This window comes from Ambystoma mexicanum, chromosome 6p, assembly GCF_040938575.1.
Source record: "Ambystoma mexicanum isolate Mex_15411 chromosome 6p, UKY_AmexF1_1, whole genome shotgun sequence".
NCBI classification, from domain to species: Eukaryota; Metazoa; Chordata; class Amphibia; order Caudata; family Ambystomatidae; genus Ambystoma; species Ambystoma mexicanum.
The window spans coordinates 587,875,070-587,890,569 of record NC_090935.1 but is presented as its reverse complement, the minus strand read 5'-3'; the positions used below and the strand labels follow the sequence as shown (position 1 = coordinate 587,890,569).

Here is a 15,500-nt window from a genome sequence, read left to right as displayed (position 1 = left end):
CTTCTCGCCCTCCCAACATGAACTCCCAGAATTCTTCTGTCCACTTTCTGACCCTTTGGTGCCTTTTGGGACACAAAGCTTGTACATATTGTTTGGTTATTTACCCACCCATAGGCTATGCTAATCCCTACAACCATTTCCACCCACTTTCTGAACATCTCCACCCAAAACACATCATCCTGGTATGGTTTGGGGCTAGCTTTATCAAGCCTTACAATCAAACTCTGAGCATGAAGTGCCTGCAATTGTTTTCGCAAAGCAGTCTTCTGAGAGTTCATTACTTAATTGGATCTGTAAAAGTGCTACTGGTGAAATGAAAATGTCGACCAGGTCTTCCCTTCAGCCACTCTACAAGCAGTATGCCTGTCCGTCAATGAAGTCCTGTTAAAAACAAGCATTGCCAAACCCAACAGTTTAAACGTGTGTATCAATATTAGGCATTCACCAAGCAGTGCTACTATATGCCCAGGTATTCTCACCACTTTGCATCTGCTACCATCAATGGACAGTTAATACCACTACGGCAGCGCCTGGAAAATGCCTTTCTCATCCCTACACTAAAGTCGAAACTGTTGGTATTACCAATGCTTATTTAAGAATGCCTTTTATTTGTCTACCCTTCCCAGCACGAGAATAGGATTAAATGGATTAGGGAATTAGGGATACATGTTGTCTGGGCACCTTTAATACCGGATGAATTTGTTTTTCTCATCTTCAAAATGTGTAACGTCCCAGATCCATCTATCATCGAAGATTTACTTTGAGAGATCATTAACTTATTTAAAACAGGACTTTTTAATACATATATTTTTACAAACATGCTTTAAATGCACTCATTTTGACAAATTTTATTCAACATTTTCTTAGGGGGTACACCCAATACTGTCATAGAAGGGTTGGGCTCACGGGCTGTGCTCACTCATTTGGCAAAATATGGGGCCACTTTGAAAAAACTTCCAGGGCCACGTTTGGTTTCCAGTCCGGCCTGGGTGGGTATAAAGCGCGGGAACGCCTAAAGCAAACATCTTGCCTAGGGGCGAGGCTTTCCGCGGTGCCTGCTCTGCAACATGTTTTTGGTGGAGGAGCCACCATCTTCCCTCCCCCACCCCTCCAGCCCCTGAGGGCCCGCGCGCACACAGCATTGCAGCCACTACTGCATGCTCTTTTATTTGGCTTGGCGTTCAAACTGTCATTTTTCATCGTGTTAGCTACACAAACAACTCAAGCACGCTTTTACCCTTTCACCTAATGTCATTCTACAGGCCGGTATATTGCAAAACTAGAGAACACGCGGGCCTACACATGCTTCGTATTGTGCGGGCCACATGTTGTGAAGACTCCCTCTTGAGGCACACAAACATATAAGTGTGACAGGAAAGAAAGACCATCGCCAGGGGCCGCATTTGTGGGAATGGACGGAGAAAACACGAACGCATTAGGGGATGGGTGGAGTTAGTGCATACCAAGCCCTCTTGTAAGGGGTAACTAATAGATAGCAAACATGAGTGTAGTCAAAAAAGGCAAAGTTTAGTCTAAGAGTCAGTTTACACTCTATCCTCAGCACCATGGCCGGCCTTAAGGGCAGCAGCGCCCTGGGCGAAATAGCGCCGCCCCCCTCGCCCATAGCGCACCCCTGGTTAACAGGGGGCGGGGCTGTAGGGGGCGAGGACAGGATGGGCAACTTTTCTTTCTTTTTCTTTATTTTTTAAACCTCCTCACCTCGGAGGTTAAATAGGGCGCGTTAGCACCCCATTGTCATTGAATGAACCCGCTGCTGTGGGTGCATTCCATGGCAATGAGGCGCCTGCCACTACGCCAGCTCGGGGGACCCCTTGAAAGACTCCCCGAGCTGGCGTGGTGGGGGGTTAATGGCGCCTTTTCTTATGAAAAGTGCCCGCGGAGGAGGGGCGCATTTAAATGCACCCGCCGCCACGGGCACATTTACAGTAAAAGGCCGCCTGCCACGCCTTCTCCCACAACTCCAGCGATGGGGGGCGTGGCACACCGGGCAGTCGCCCAGCTCGCCCCCCACCCGAAGGCCGGCTCTGCTCAGCACTGCCTCCATCCTCCGTAAATCAGTCTCCCAACAATTACTTCCGGGTTGCCCTTTGCCATTCTCGGTCATCACTTCCGGTCTTACTTTTGGCTTATTGCATTCCCGGGTATTGTATTTACATATTCACTTCACGGCACAGTCCTCGTGGGTGGAAACCCGCCCCTGGTAGACACAACTACTGGCAGCCATTTGCTCACTCCCATATCCTCTATGGAGTGTAACCCAGGCCACTCGGCAGTTGCAGCAGCGTTCAACCGTCCTTATGGGCGAGTGTGCTTGACGCACCAGCCCGACAACCATTGCGACTACCAGCCGTGCCATCATTCGATCTCAGCTAGGATCGCCCTGTAATTCCACGATGCATTACGGGTGGCCAAACCACGGCCACCAGCCCCCAACTCTCAGAGTTTATATCCTCCATTCTACTTTTTCAGAATCGCGTGGCTTTGTCTGTGCCTCAAGCACCTACCGCAGCCATGTGCATTCCCTCACGCTGCCAGTGCATGCCATTCCCTGCGCAGCTGACTGATGGTGTTAACTTTGAGTGACATTTCCATCTCTCAATTCATTTATTTGCAGAAGCATTCCAGATCTTGCCATACTTTGCCTGCTGTGCAATAACCTTGCTGACTGGTTCTCTAGTGCCCTTTTACTTGCACAGAAAACAGCCCTGTGAGCCCACGTTTCGCCCTATACAGTCTTCCTCACTACAGCAGTCGACCAGTGGCATGACACAATCATCCATCTGCTGGAAGGTGATCAAGAGGTACCAGGCCAACACGCTCTGTGCGCCAGATAAGATTTAAGTGGGAGTACTTTACTCCCGACTTTTTTAAGTTGGGAGAAAAATTATTTTTTGGGAGTACAAGTGTAAGTCCAATAACCAATGGGAGTATTTTATAAGCAAGAAAAAATAGATATTTTAACTGTGAAATGGAAATGTTTTTGTAGTAATTATCTCTTCGCACCTCGTCATTCATACATATTAAAGGATAAATGTTTACTTCTTCTGGTCAGGCAGTAATGATAGCAAGTTCTTCCTGTGGTATTACCTGCCCTACTGGCCACTACATATCCATGGAGCTCTGCAAGTGAAAGCAGAGGTACAAGATCATATGTGTCGGTTTCCTATTTTTATTTTTTGGGAGTCTGTGCCTATTGTTAGGGAGCAAAAGTGGCAGATACACCCCTTATCTGTAGGGCCGCACACACTCTTTGCCAGATGAGATTAATCAACCCTATTCCTTTGTCTGAGGTGCACTTACGCTATTGGCATAGCATATTGACTGCTTGGCAACCATCTTATTGACTGGCCAAGGCCCTACTGCAAGCTCATTTATTTGGCTTGACGTTCAGGCTGAATATTTGCTTGGTTTTAGCTACACAAGCAGCACACACATGTCTTTACTGTAATGCAATTCTAAAATTCTGTATATCGCAAAGCTAGGGAACATGCTGACCTGCACACCAGGACACAACCGTCATGTCATTAACCATTGGATTCTGGGAGTTGTGGTCTTGGTTAACGTGCATGAAACATTGGGATAGAAGGAACGCAGAGTATTTGAAGAGAGGTGCCCCACTCTGATCACCATGAAAATATAACATCAAAGGGATGTGTGGCTCATGTTTTATTGAACCTACAACTGGCATATGCTATGGCAAATGGCATACTTGCATTGCTATGGCAACTGGCATATGCTATCGCAACTAGCATATGCTATGGCAACTAGCATACTTGCATGTGCTATAGCAACTGGCATGTGCTATGGCAACTGGCATACTTGCATATGCTATGGCAACTAGCATACTTGCATGTGCTATGGCAACTGGCATGTGCTATGGCAACTGGCATACTTGCATGTGCTATGGCAACTGGCATACTTGCATGTGCTATGGCAACTGGCATACTTGCATGTGCTATGGCAACTGGCATGTGCTAAGGCAACTGGCATACTTGCATATGCTATGGCAACTAGCATACTTGCATGTGCTATGGCAACTGGCATGTGCTATGGCAACTGGCATACTTGCATATGCTATGGCAACTAGCATACTTGCATGTGCTATGGCAACTTGCATGTGCTATGGCAACTGGCATACTTGCAAACGCTATGGCAACTGGCATGGCAACTAGCATTTGCAATGGGCACATCTGCTACTAATCTACAGTTCGTAGAAGTGTGGTTATGTGTCATATTTTGCACATACCAAAGTTATTACTGAAAAAAAGGTTTACAGTCAAGTTCAAATGCATGTATTTGCACACCCACTGTATAGATCATTCACATGAGGTATTTTGTATACATTGGAACTCAGAAAACAGACCACTTTCCGCCCGATAAGCAACACAATTACCTCATATTTGAGAGTGGCGGTAAGTCTCTACCTAGCCTGATTGGTCCCATTCGTAATCAGTAAACACGTCAGCAGTCGCATAGTGTGAGCATATGGAAAACCTGAAACCATTAAACCCACATGTGTGGCAATGTCTGGATTGGGTAGTTTAGAACATTTACTATGGGACTGTGTGCGAGTACGGGGATTTTGACAGGATGTATGTTCCATCTGTTTATGTGTTCTGAATTTGGATACTGCATTGGATTTCAAAACAATGATCTTGGGAGGTGGCGAGTTACTTGAGGACCTTTCTGTCTCTCAGAAAAAAATCTTACTCTGAGGGGCAGGAGTGGCTAAGAAGATGGTATTAAGGGGCTGGAAATCTCGGATTGCACCTACTGTCGCGGATTGGATTGAAGGGATGTCCAGTCTTGCAAATTTGGAAAGAATGATTTACAAGACACAAGGGAAATTGTCATTGCATGCTAAGATTTGGGCTGAATTTATGAATCTGTTCTAGTTCTTTATCTGTAAATATTTATACTGTATTCTGGCTGTTATATTGTTTTGGTTTTTGTTCGTTTGTTTAGATGGACTGCTTAATTGCTTATTATCATTGTGTAAATCGTACAAATAAATAAATAATAATTAAAAAAAATAAAAAATGGCAATGCCTGGTACCCTCCCCGCCCCCACTGTCCCATTCCAGGGGGCACTGTGGACATGGCCCTTCGGTGGCCTGTGCACATGGAAGGCAACCTTCATTTCCTTTATAAAGTCACGGAACTTCATGAGGGCCCTGCAAACCCTTTTTACGTACAGTAGAGGGTATTATATTCCTTATAATACATGGCTACACACTCACCTGCTTTACTCCCTGGCCTTTTGCTTAATCTAATGAAAAATAGATCTTCCATTTAATGTAGAATGATCTGAAAAAGCCAACATGCAGCTTGTAATGAGCTGGTCCCATAGCACAGCGAGTAGAGCGCTCGCTTTGACATCTGCGCCGAGCAGGGCCAAACTCTGCCTTTCATCCTTCCGAGGTCGAGAAATGAGCACCACACACTGTGGGTAATAATAAGCAGCGCTCCGATACCTGAAGGTTCATAGCGCTATATAAATGCTAAATTATTGTTATTAATGTGTTGCAGAACTATACTTTGAGCAGTTTAATAAAATTAATCTAAACGTTTTCATTTTGTGCTGTAAACCAAGTAGAAACCGGCAGATTGTTGCTCCCATGTGTTAAACTCCAGAAACGTGTAAATTAAACAATCGACATCCTGGTCAATTGTAAAGTGTCACAGAAAACTACTTAACAAAAACAGAATTTGAAACGCTTGTCAAGTCTCTAAATGCAGCAGTGACAGCTGGAGTTGGGATCTGTGCTGGCGCTCAAGCAGCAGGCACTGTGACCTAACAACTATAGCGCAATAACGTATTAGGGCAGTTGTGTTATGTTCTTATTACTGGTCAGTTGTGAGGTCACAACTGGCCTGTAAGAAGAACATTTCCAGGCTTTTTGAACGCTGGTGTGTATTATATGCAGATTGCAGACCCACTCCTGCACTGCTGCACTCAGAAGATAGGCAGATTACAGGCCCACTACTGTAATTGTAATTGGTTATTTATAACGCACTTAATGCCCAGAGGTTTCTAAGCGCGGACCCGAGGATTGAACCTGTGTTGCTCCATGTTGTCTTGCTTCCAAGGTGAGCGTATTGCCCATGAGCTATCCTCCCAATACTGCTGCATTCAGAAGATATGCAGATTACAGGCCCACTACTGTACTGCTGCATTCAGAAGATATGCCGATTACAGGCCCACTACTGTACCGCTGCACTCAGAAGATATGCAGATTACAGGCCCAGTACTGCACTCAGAAGATATGCAGATTACAGGCCCACTACTGTACTGCTGCATTCAGAAGATATGCAGATTACAGGCCCACTACTGTACCGCTGCACTCAGAAGATATGCAGATTACAGGCCCACTACTGTACCGCTGCACTCAGAAGATATGCAGATTACAGGCCCAGTACTGCACTCAGAAGATATGCAGATTACAGGCCCACTACTGTACTGCTGCACTCGGAAGATATGCTGCAGTCGGAAGATATGCTGCACTCGGAAGATATGCAGATTAGCAGATTGATTTGGGATAAGCGTTGGGGGGGGAGACTTGCATTTTCTTACCTCCATTTGAGACCTTACTTCATGTCCAGCTCCTTTTTCCACACATCCCTTTTCTTTTTATCATCACTCCCCCACTCCAGCGTTTCACAATCACAGGAAGTAGTATTGCCAACCAAAAAAATAGGTTTTTTTATTCTGCGTTTCTGTTGTGTGAACACTGTACCCGATGTGCTTCCAGACATTGTAACGTGGATGCACGGTCTCAGTTTCTGTACATTTAGGTTAAACCACCCCATAAAAAACAATTCTTTGATCCCGAGGATACTGTATACTACCCCCCCCCCCAGCCCCTTTTGTAAATGAATAAATACATGGATGCCTGCCCCTATGTGTTGCCATCTGACCCGCTCCTACAGAGCGCTATAGAAACAATGTTACAGTGCTACACATCAGCACACATTTTATGCTCTTAAGAAAATACTTTGCGCCGCCAGTCAAACTTCACAGGTGGCTGCAATGATGGGCAAGAGTAAGCAAAGTCATTCCCCTACTCACCGGCGTGATGGATTACATGCGACCTCTTATGCAGTCAGTGGTAAGAAACGCACCAGCGCCATTCCCTAAAGGGAGAGAACGGAGGAGAAATGTAAGTAACAGGAAGGCGGTGCTACTCCACACAACACACACGCTCCATCGGTCAGAGCCCTCCACGAGGGGGACATCCACTCTACAGGCCACAGGTGGGACTTCACCCTTCCCAGACTCATGACGTTGGAGCGCTCCCGGCCTGCGTATTAGTTACACCTGCGTGCAGCAGCCGGCACTATACAAAAGAGCACATTCTTCCTAAAAGAATCTTTTTCTTGAAACATTTTTAATCCAAAATGCAGATGTTGGTCATGGCACTAAATTAGTGGAAAAGTAAAAATGATTAAGAAACTGCAACTAGACATAATGCCATTCACCTCAGCGACGGCAGCACAACTACGTAAAGTTACTGCCGCCAAAAGCATTCCGTCAACTGTGCCACGATGGTGATGCTTACAATCCCCCCGCCTCCCAACACACATTCTGGAGTAGGAGGCAAACTGACAGAGAAAGAGACCTCATGCCCACTAGAGATATATCCTAGCCTCGCTTAAGCCCAGCAACCAAGAAAAGGAGACACCTGAAAACTGGTGGAATAGATACCCCCCCAAATAACGCTCATTCTGCCCCCTAAACCCTGATTCCTGTGCCGGCGAACCTTGGCTAGCACCCAGCACATACACCTATTGATAAGACAGAGGCCTGCAGGACCATCCAGCCGACACCATCCCTCGCCTGCCTAGAATATACCAAGTTCGCAGCTCAGTTGTTGCCCTGCCCCCACTACGCCAAATCAATTCTTTTTTGGGGTTAGTTACTGCTTTTGCACTCGCCACCTCTGCTGAAAGGGGAATCCTTATATTTAGCAGAGCTCCTGATCAGAACAAGTTACTCTCTTACCTGGTAACGTTCTTTCGATGGGATAGTCCGACGACGTATTCCATATCTATGACAGTAATCACCACAGCTGTGCTGCATCGGAAAATCTTTCGGCGTCTGCGTCCTGCGTCGATGACGTTGATACGCCGCCCTCGAGGACCTCCTCCGACGGCCGACGTCACTGGATGTTATAAGTAGGACACACGACGCCCACAGCCTCAGTTGTAGTTGTAGTTTTTTCCCCAGAACGTGTGGCACCAGTCTTCTGCCAGTCTGACCACACAAAGCCTTGCGGAAATGTAAGCTGCAATCGCATAAGAAATTCTGTAGCGGGGAAGGCAGGGAGGGAGCGATATAGAATACGTCGTCGGACCATCCCATCGAAAGAATGTTACCAGGTAAGACAGTAACTTGTTCTTTGAGGGGATTGGGTCCTCCGACGTATTCCATATCTATGACAGACTCCCAAAGCAGTACCAATGCAAGGAGGTGGGAAAAGAATTCAGCAAAAGAAATTTAGAATGCCCAATCAAATTGCGGAGCAAAGGACCGCCTTGCCAAAGGCCAGATCCTGCCCACGGATGGAAACAAGGGAGTAGTGACGTACAGAAGTATGGACCAAAGCCCAGGTGGCTGCGTCACAGATGTTATGAATAGGAAGACACCTCTGTAGGGCAGTAGAGGCAGCCATACCCCTGGTAGAATGGGCCCGCAAGCCGACCAGTGGGTCCTTACCCGCCAAGCGGTACCACTCAGAAATAGCCAGAATAATCCAGCGAGACAAAGTCTGCTTAGTTACAGCTTGTCCCAAACGCTTACCAGCGTAACCAATGAAGAGTTGATCGTCCACTCTGACCCGAAATGCTGGAAGAACAACCTTCTGGCCTAAATGAAATTCCGACACCACCTTCGGAAGAAAGGAAGGACGAACTCCAAGGACAACCCTGTCCGTATGAAATACAGTGAAGGGTGGCTTAACTGACAGTGCCTGTAACTCACTCACTCTCCGAGCAGAAGTGACCGCAACCAAAAATACAGTTTTAAGAGTTAACAGTCTCAAAAGGCAAGAATGCAAAGGCTCAAACGGAGCACCCATCAGAAACTTGAGGAAAAGATTCAAATCCCAACTGGGCACCTGGAAAGGTGACGGAGGGAACACATTAGTGAGCCCTTTTAGAAACTGAGAAATTAAAGGAATTTTAAAATAAGAACACTCTTCAGACGAGTGCTTAAATATGGACAGGGCCGCCAGGTAACCTTTAACCGTACCCACTTGCAAGCCCCTGTGGGCCAAATCACAGGAATGTTAAATGCAAAAGGATCCACATTCTTAACCCTGCACCAGTCGCAGAACTTTCGCCAACGGCAACGGTACAGGGACTTAGTTGCGGACCTTTGGCCGAAAGCAACACCTCCATCACGTCTTCAGGGAGGTCCCAATCCTTATACCTCAACCTTTCAGAAATCAGGCGTGAAGGTTGAGGGATCTGACATCTGGATGGAGAACCTGACCCCCCTCCCGTGAGAGCAGATCGTCTCGGAAGGGAAGACGACGTGGAGGGCAGATGGACAAGTCGAGAAGGTCCGGGTACCACGTCCTCCGGGCCCACGCCGGAGCAATGAGGATCATCCGGGAATCGAACATTCGTAACCTCCGCAGCACTTGCGGGATGACGGTGACTGGAGGAAACGCATACAGCAGTGGGAAAGACCACTCCACCACCAACGCGTCTCCTAAGGCTCCTTTTGGAGGAAATTCCCACAAGCAGAACCTTTTGCACTTCCGGTTGACACTGGAGGCGAAGAGATCCACTTGAGGGGTCACCCAAAGGGCAAAGATCTCCAGGAGAATCTCCTGAGCCAACTCCCACGAGATCGCGCTCTACCTGCTCAGAGCGTCCGCCGTCTCGTTTTCGTCTCCGGCCAGATGAACTGCCGAGATCGAAACTTCCTGCTGGATTGCCCAGACCCAGAGCTGCATCGCCTCCCTGCACAGAGGAAGTGACCCTGCCCCCCCCCTTTTTGTTGAGGTAGTGCATGGCCACTGTGTTGTCCGTCAGGATCAGGACATTCTTTCCTCGCAAAGTCGGCAGAAAAGCCTTCAGGGCAAGCCTGACGGCCTCAGCTCTAACAGATTGATATGGAGTCTGGACTCCGACGGAGACCAATGACCGCCGACTGTCAGCTCGTTGGCATGAGCTCCCCATCCCGTGATGGATGCGTCCGTCACGATCGTCACCTCTGGCCAGGGTAGCCAAAAGGGAGCCCCCTTCATCCGATTGCCTTCGACGGCCCACCACAGAAGATCCTGGGCGACCGAGGACGGCACCTGAACAGGGTCCGACATCCTGCCGGAGGACTGAAACCACTGGAGCTTGAGTGCCCATTGCAAAGATCTCATCTGCAACCTGGCCTCTGGCACCAGAAGAATGCAGGATGCCATGAGGCCGAGCAATCTCAAGAACTAGAACGCAGGGAGACTCTGGGCAAGTTGAAACTTGTGCACCATCTGCTGAATGTGATGAGCCCTCACCTGGGGAGGAAAACACTGCCCCAGGGACGTGTCGAGCACTGCTCCGATGTACTGGAGCCTCTGAGTTGGCGTCAAATGGGACTTCTTTAAGTTGAGGGAGAAGCCCAGCTTGTGGAGGGAGTGGCAGGTGACTGACAGATGATCCAGGACTTGCTCGGGAGAGCGCGCCCTGATCAACCAATCATCCAGGTAGGGGTAGACGTGAATCCCCCCTTTCCTGAGATGAGCTGCCACCACTAGCATGAGCTTGGTGAAGACCCTCGGGGCAGAGGTCAATCCGAACGGCAGGACTCGAAACTGAAAGTGCGAGTCGCCAACCGCGAACCTCAGGTACTTCTTGTGCTTTGGATGGATCGGCACATGAAAATAAGCATCCTTGAGGTCGAGAGACACCAACCAGTCCTGAAGTTGAAGGGCCTGGAGGACTTGAGAGAGAGTAAACATCTTGAACTTGTCCTTCCTGAGGAGTTTGTTCAAACTGCGCAACTCCATGATGGGTCTCAATCCCCCGTCTTTCTTGGAAATCAAAAAATAAGGGGAATACCATCCCTTGTTCCTCTCCGCTACAGGCACCAGTTCTATGGCACCTTTCTCCAGCAGGGATTGAATTTCCTGCGCAAGGAGCAGATCCGGACTCTTCAAAGAGAGATTCCCCGGTGGATTGTCGTGAGGCCTCTGCCGGAAAGGAAGACAGTAGCCGTGGGCTATGATCTCCAGAACCCACACATCTGAAGTAATGGCACGCCTACAAGATGCTGCGCCAGCCTTCCCCCAACCGGCGAACCATGGGACATGGCCTCATGACTGAGCTGAAGCAGCTGCAGCAACTGCCCGAGCGGCCTTGGCACCTCGAGTACCTTGTTTTCCATCTCTGGCACTCCTACGGTGGCCCCTTTGAATGGCAGCTCCTCTCGCTTTACCACAGGATGAGTAATAACGAAAGGAACCTCCCCTCCATTGCTGTCCCCTAGGACGAAAAGGCGGAGGTTGTCGAACTGCAGCTTTGGAGGTCTGCAACCTCTCAAGGCTCTCGTCAGCCTTGCTGCCAAAAAGATGTTCACCGTCAAAGGGCATGTTGAGGAGCCGGGCCTGCACATCAGGAGCAACCCCAACTTCCGCAACCACGCAAACCTGCGTATTACGGTGCTCGCCACCATGGACCGGCTGACGCAATCTGCCATGTCCAAACCCGACTGAACGGCCTCAAGCATGGCATCCTTGCCATCCTGAACCATGGCAAGGAAACCATCCCGTTCGTCCGCTTCGGGAATATGTTCAGCCGCTAAGGAAACAGTTCCACAGAGTGTGCATGAAATGTGACAAGGCACATACGGAGTTGGCCGCCTGAAGCGCCATACTCCCTGAAGAAAACACTTTCTTTGCCCAACCATCAAAACGCTTGTCGTCCCAATCAGGAGGGATGGTAGGATACGACGCCTGCTTTGCTGGGGCCGTAGCCGTCTGCACCACCAAACTCTCCGGAGTGGGGTGCTTGGTCAAGTAGCAGGGGTCGCTACTGGCTGGGCGGTATTTTCGCTGCAAAGACTTGCCCACTGCCGGTAGACTCTCCAGAGCAGTCCAAGCCGCTGCCACCCTCCTCTGTAGAGCCATATGGAACGGCAGTACCAGGTCAGTTGGTGGACCTTGGTCGAGGATATCCGTAAGGTCATTCTGAAGAAAATCCCCTGGGGGAGCAGACCACCCCAAGTACTCGGTGAACCTAGACATAAGGCACCAGTACGAGGAGTCGGCATGAGTGCCAGGCTCAGGCCTACAAAACTCCACCTCCGGAGAGGTGTCCAGACCACCGTCATGCAGGGACTGACGCAGGTCCTCAATTTGGCTATGGCCCGAGAGAATCTCATCTGGCACTGTATCAGGAACCATGCCATCATCAGAGCCCTCATCCACCTCTGAAATGAACTCGAGATGGCGGTAAAATGGCACAGAATGGGGAACAAAGCCATGCTTGACCTTGGCCAGAGCCTTTCTAGGGGGTTCCACCGTGCCCCGGGGTACCCCCGTCGAAACAGCCTGGAAAGGCGTTGAGGGAATCGGCATCGACGCCGACAGCATCGACGGCGTCGACACAGGCCTCGAGGGCAGAGCCCCAAGTGTGTCCCTCGACAGCCTGGGCGCCGATGGCATCGACGACTTCTTCGGAGGCGAAGCCTCGAAAGAGTCTGTCGACGACCTCGGCACCAAGGCGTCAACGTCTTCCTCGAAGACACCACAGGTGCACACGGTCTCGAGACCGTGACCGGGACCTGGAACGGGCATGACGAGAACGATTCCCCTGCTCCGAGCGGGACCTTTCCCGCGAATCGTGCCGACCACCCGAGCGCGAAGGCGTGCGATCAGTGTCTCTCGTCCGATCACGACCGACCCCACTCAGAGGCGCGGACGGACCAGTGCCCTGCGATTCGAGAATCGCTAGCATTTTCTTACCGAAGGAAGCCCATTCCTCCGGCGTCGCATGCTTGTTGGGATAAGCGACCCGCCGACTGGCAGAGTCCTCAGATGAGGATGGGGAAGGCGACCGATGACGGCGCTTCCGGGAGTGCCTCGAAGAGGCAGAGGAGTGGCGGGACCTACTCCGGGACCGAGACCCACTGGACTTCCGATGTGGAGAGTCGCCCCTCGAATCGTCCGTCGAAAGCCCCACAGACCTCGACTTCTGTGGCTTGGACACCTTACCTACCGACAGTTTCTTCTTGCGCTCCCGCAAGGCTTTGGACGTAAGCGACTGGCAGTCGACACAATCATCCTTGTCATGGGCCTCCCCGAGGCACCAGAGGCAGGCGTTGTGCGAGTTCATCACCGACATCTTGGACCCACAGCCCCCGCACTTCTTAAAGCCCGGACGCAGGGTGGAAGACGAGGTAGACATCACGAAGGATAACTTCACAAACTAACAGGTTCGAAGAACTGAGAATGAACAGAAACTCCAAAGAGTCGAGGCTCGCCGAGATCTGCGAAGTGAACACGTTCACAGAAAAAACGGAACTGAGGCTACGGGCATCGTGCGTCCTACTTATAACATCCAGTGACGTCGGCCGTCGGAGGAGGTCCCCAAGGGCGGCGTATTGACGTCATCGACGCAGGAGGCGAAAGATTTTCCAAAGCAGCACAGCTGTGGTGATTACTGTCATAGATGTGGAATACGTCGGAGGACCCAATCCCCTCGAAATTGCCTTACTTCCGAGTGTCCCTAAACACTCAGAGCCATCGCATGGCCTAGCGCCCCACCGGCAATGCAACATATTGAACTCTCCAGTATGTAACCTCTGGCGGTGTTCAAATTACTCCCAATCCCACTCTTTTGTTAAGCTGTGCATGTGAGGTCATGTGTCACAGGACACGCTTTCTAGGGTGAAATTCAAGATCAGGGAAACGCACACATGGAGCAGGTAGATCACAAGGTATTCAATGCCAACAGCGCCCCTTACCATGATGTAGAGTGCTGTGGGATATTCACAGTGGCTCTCTGTCATACTGTAACATGGGCAAAGGCTGGAAGCGGACTTTGAGAGCGAAATGCAACAGGATTGCAGATCCAGGAATAAATGTCATAATTGAGAGATAGGAACTATCAACTTCACACTTCGAGTAATGCTGGATCGAAGTCTACAACTGCAAGACCCTAGACAACACACACTCAACAGATGTTCCCCTTTGCTTATTCGTGGAGAGTAACCAATTCTCTTCCTACATGCCTATAAAGACCGCGTACATGCCTAAAGTGTCTTCTCCGGTGTGGGAAAAGATTTAAGCTCGTGGCACTAAAGGAGTTTGCTTAGCTTAGATTCCTAAAACATCTCCCACAGCACGCCAGCTTCGGGAGCCCGTTCAGTAGATATTCCGCATGGATCCTGCTGGGACCGCAGGCGATCCTCAGACATGGGTGAGCTACACAGGATCCCTGCTCTGCAACTGCTATGCATTCCATGCACTGCTTTACAATATGCGAACATTCCCACTTGCATGGTAGTCAACGAACGGTATGGCCAGCCTCAAGTCGTTCTGTGGCCATGTGATGTTATGCTTTTGAATGTGGTGTAGCAGTACACGGTATTAGCCTATTTGACCTAAAACATTTGACCTTTTGACCAAATTGACCTTTTCTGGGTGGTCCAAATTGACCTTTTTTTGCATCCGGTTGGAACTGACTTTTATTAGGTTAATACCTACTTACATGAACATGAGGTGTGGAGGTGCCCGCCACTTCTCATGTTCATGTAAGGAGGTCAAAAGGGGTTGCAGGGGTGTCCACCGAATCCTTAACAATGGAGGTCAATTTGGACAAAAGGTCAAATGTTTTTAGGTCAAATTGCCTAGAGCAATTTGCACAAGGTCAAACATTCCCAAACCGCAGTACACACGTTTTTTTGTGTTCAGCGTTTGTCATGTAAGGTTTGATTCTCCAAGCTTGCCTAAGCTGTAACTGGAATTGTTAGAATTGATAGAATTGATTAGAGTGAATTACTTTATTATGCTTTTTAGTCATGGTCGGTTCACTATATTGCTATGCGCTTTTTCATTATACGGGTTCTGATGCTTCAATTACTTGGTTGTTGTGCAAGTTGTGATACTGGTTATGGCGTCTCTTCTACAACAAAAGGTTTTTTTTTAATTAAAAGAACAAATAAAGAAACAAAATGCCCATGAAGGTAAATTAGACGATTCCTCAATTTATACGATTTAAAAGTGGAGTACATTGTGTTGCCCTAGTCTTATAAAAATCTCTTATTTTCGGTATCGCACCCATTTTATATCTTTGGGTAATTATATAGGCACACAAATATATGCTCATTCAGAAAGCTTTCACAAGTGTCCGACTCTTTACAAAAAGGTGATCAAGGAGACACAAACCAATACAAAAAAATGTATCGGACCTGCACAGAGTGGGTACAGACAATCATGAAAGAGTACCTGATCAGGTCCTTTCAGCCAAACCCATCTTTC

The 15,500-nt window shown here is 48.9% G+C and overlaps 1 protein-coding gene across 3 annotated transcripts in view; it reads right to left on the bottom strand.

Moving 5' to 3' along the window:
• Positions 1-15,500, bottom strand: part of LHFPL2 (LHFPL tetraspan subfamily member 2) — a 598,425-nt gene that overhangs the window by 268,401 nt on the left and 314,524 nt on the right. For all 3 annotated transcript variants that reach the window (XM_069627421.1, XM_069627420.1, XM_069627422.1), the window contains one exon: positions 7,091-7,155. The gene's annotated coding sequence lies outside the window, so the exon portion shown is untranslated. The remainder of the gene's footprint in view (positions 1-7,090; positions 7,156-15,500) is intronic.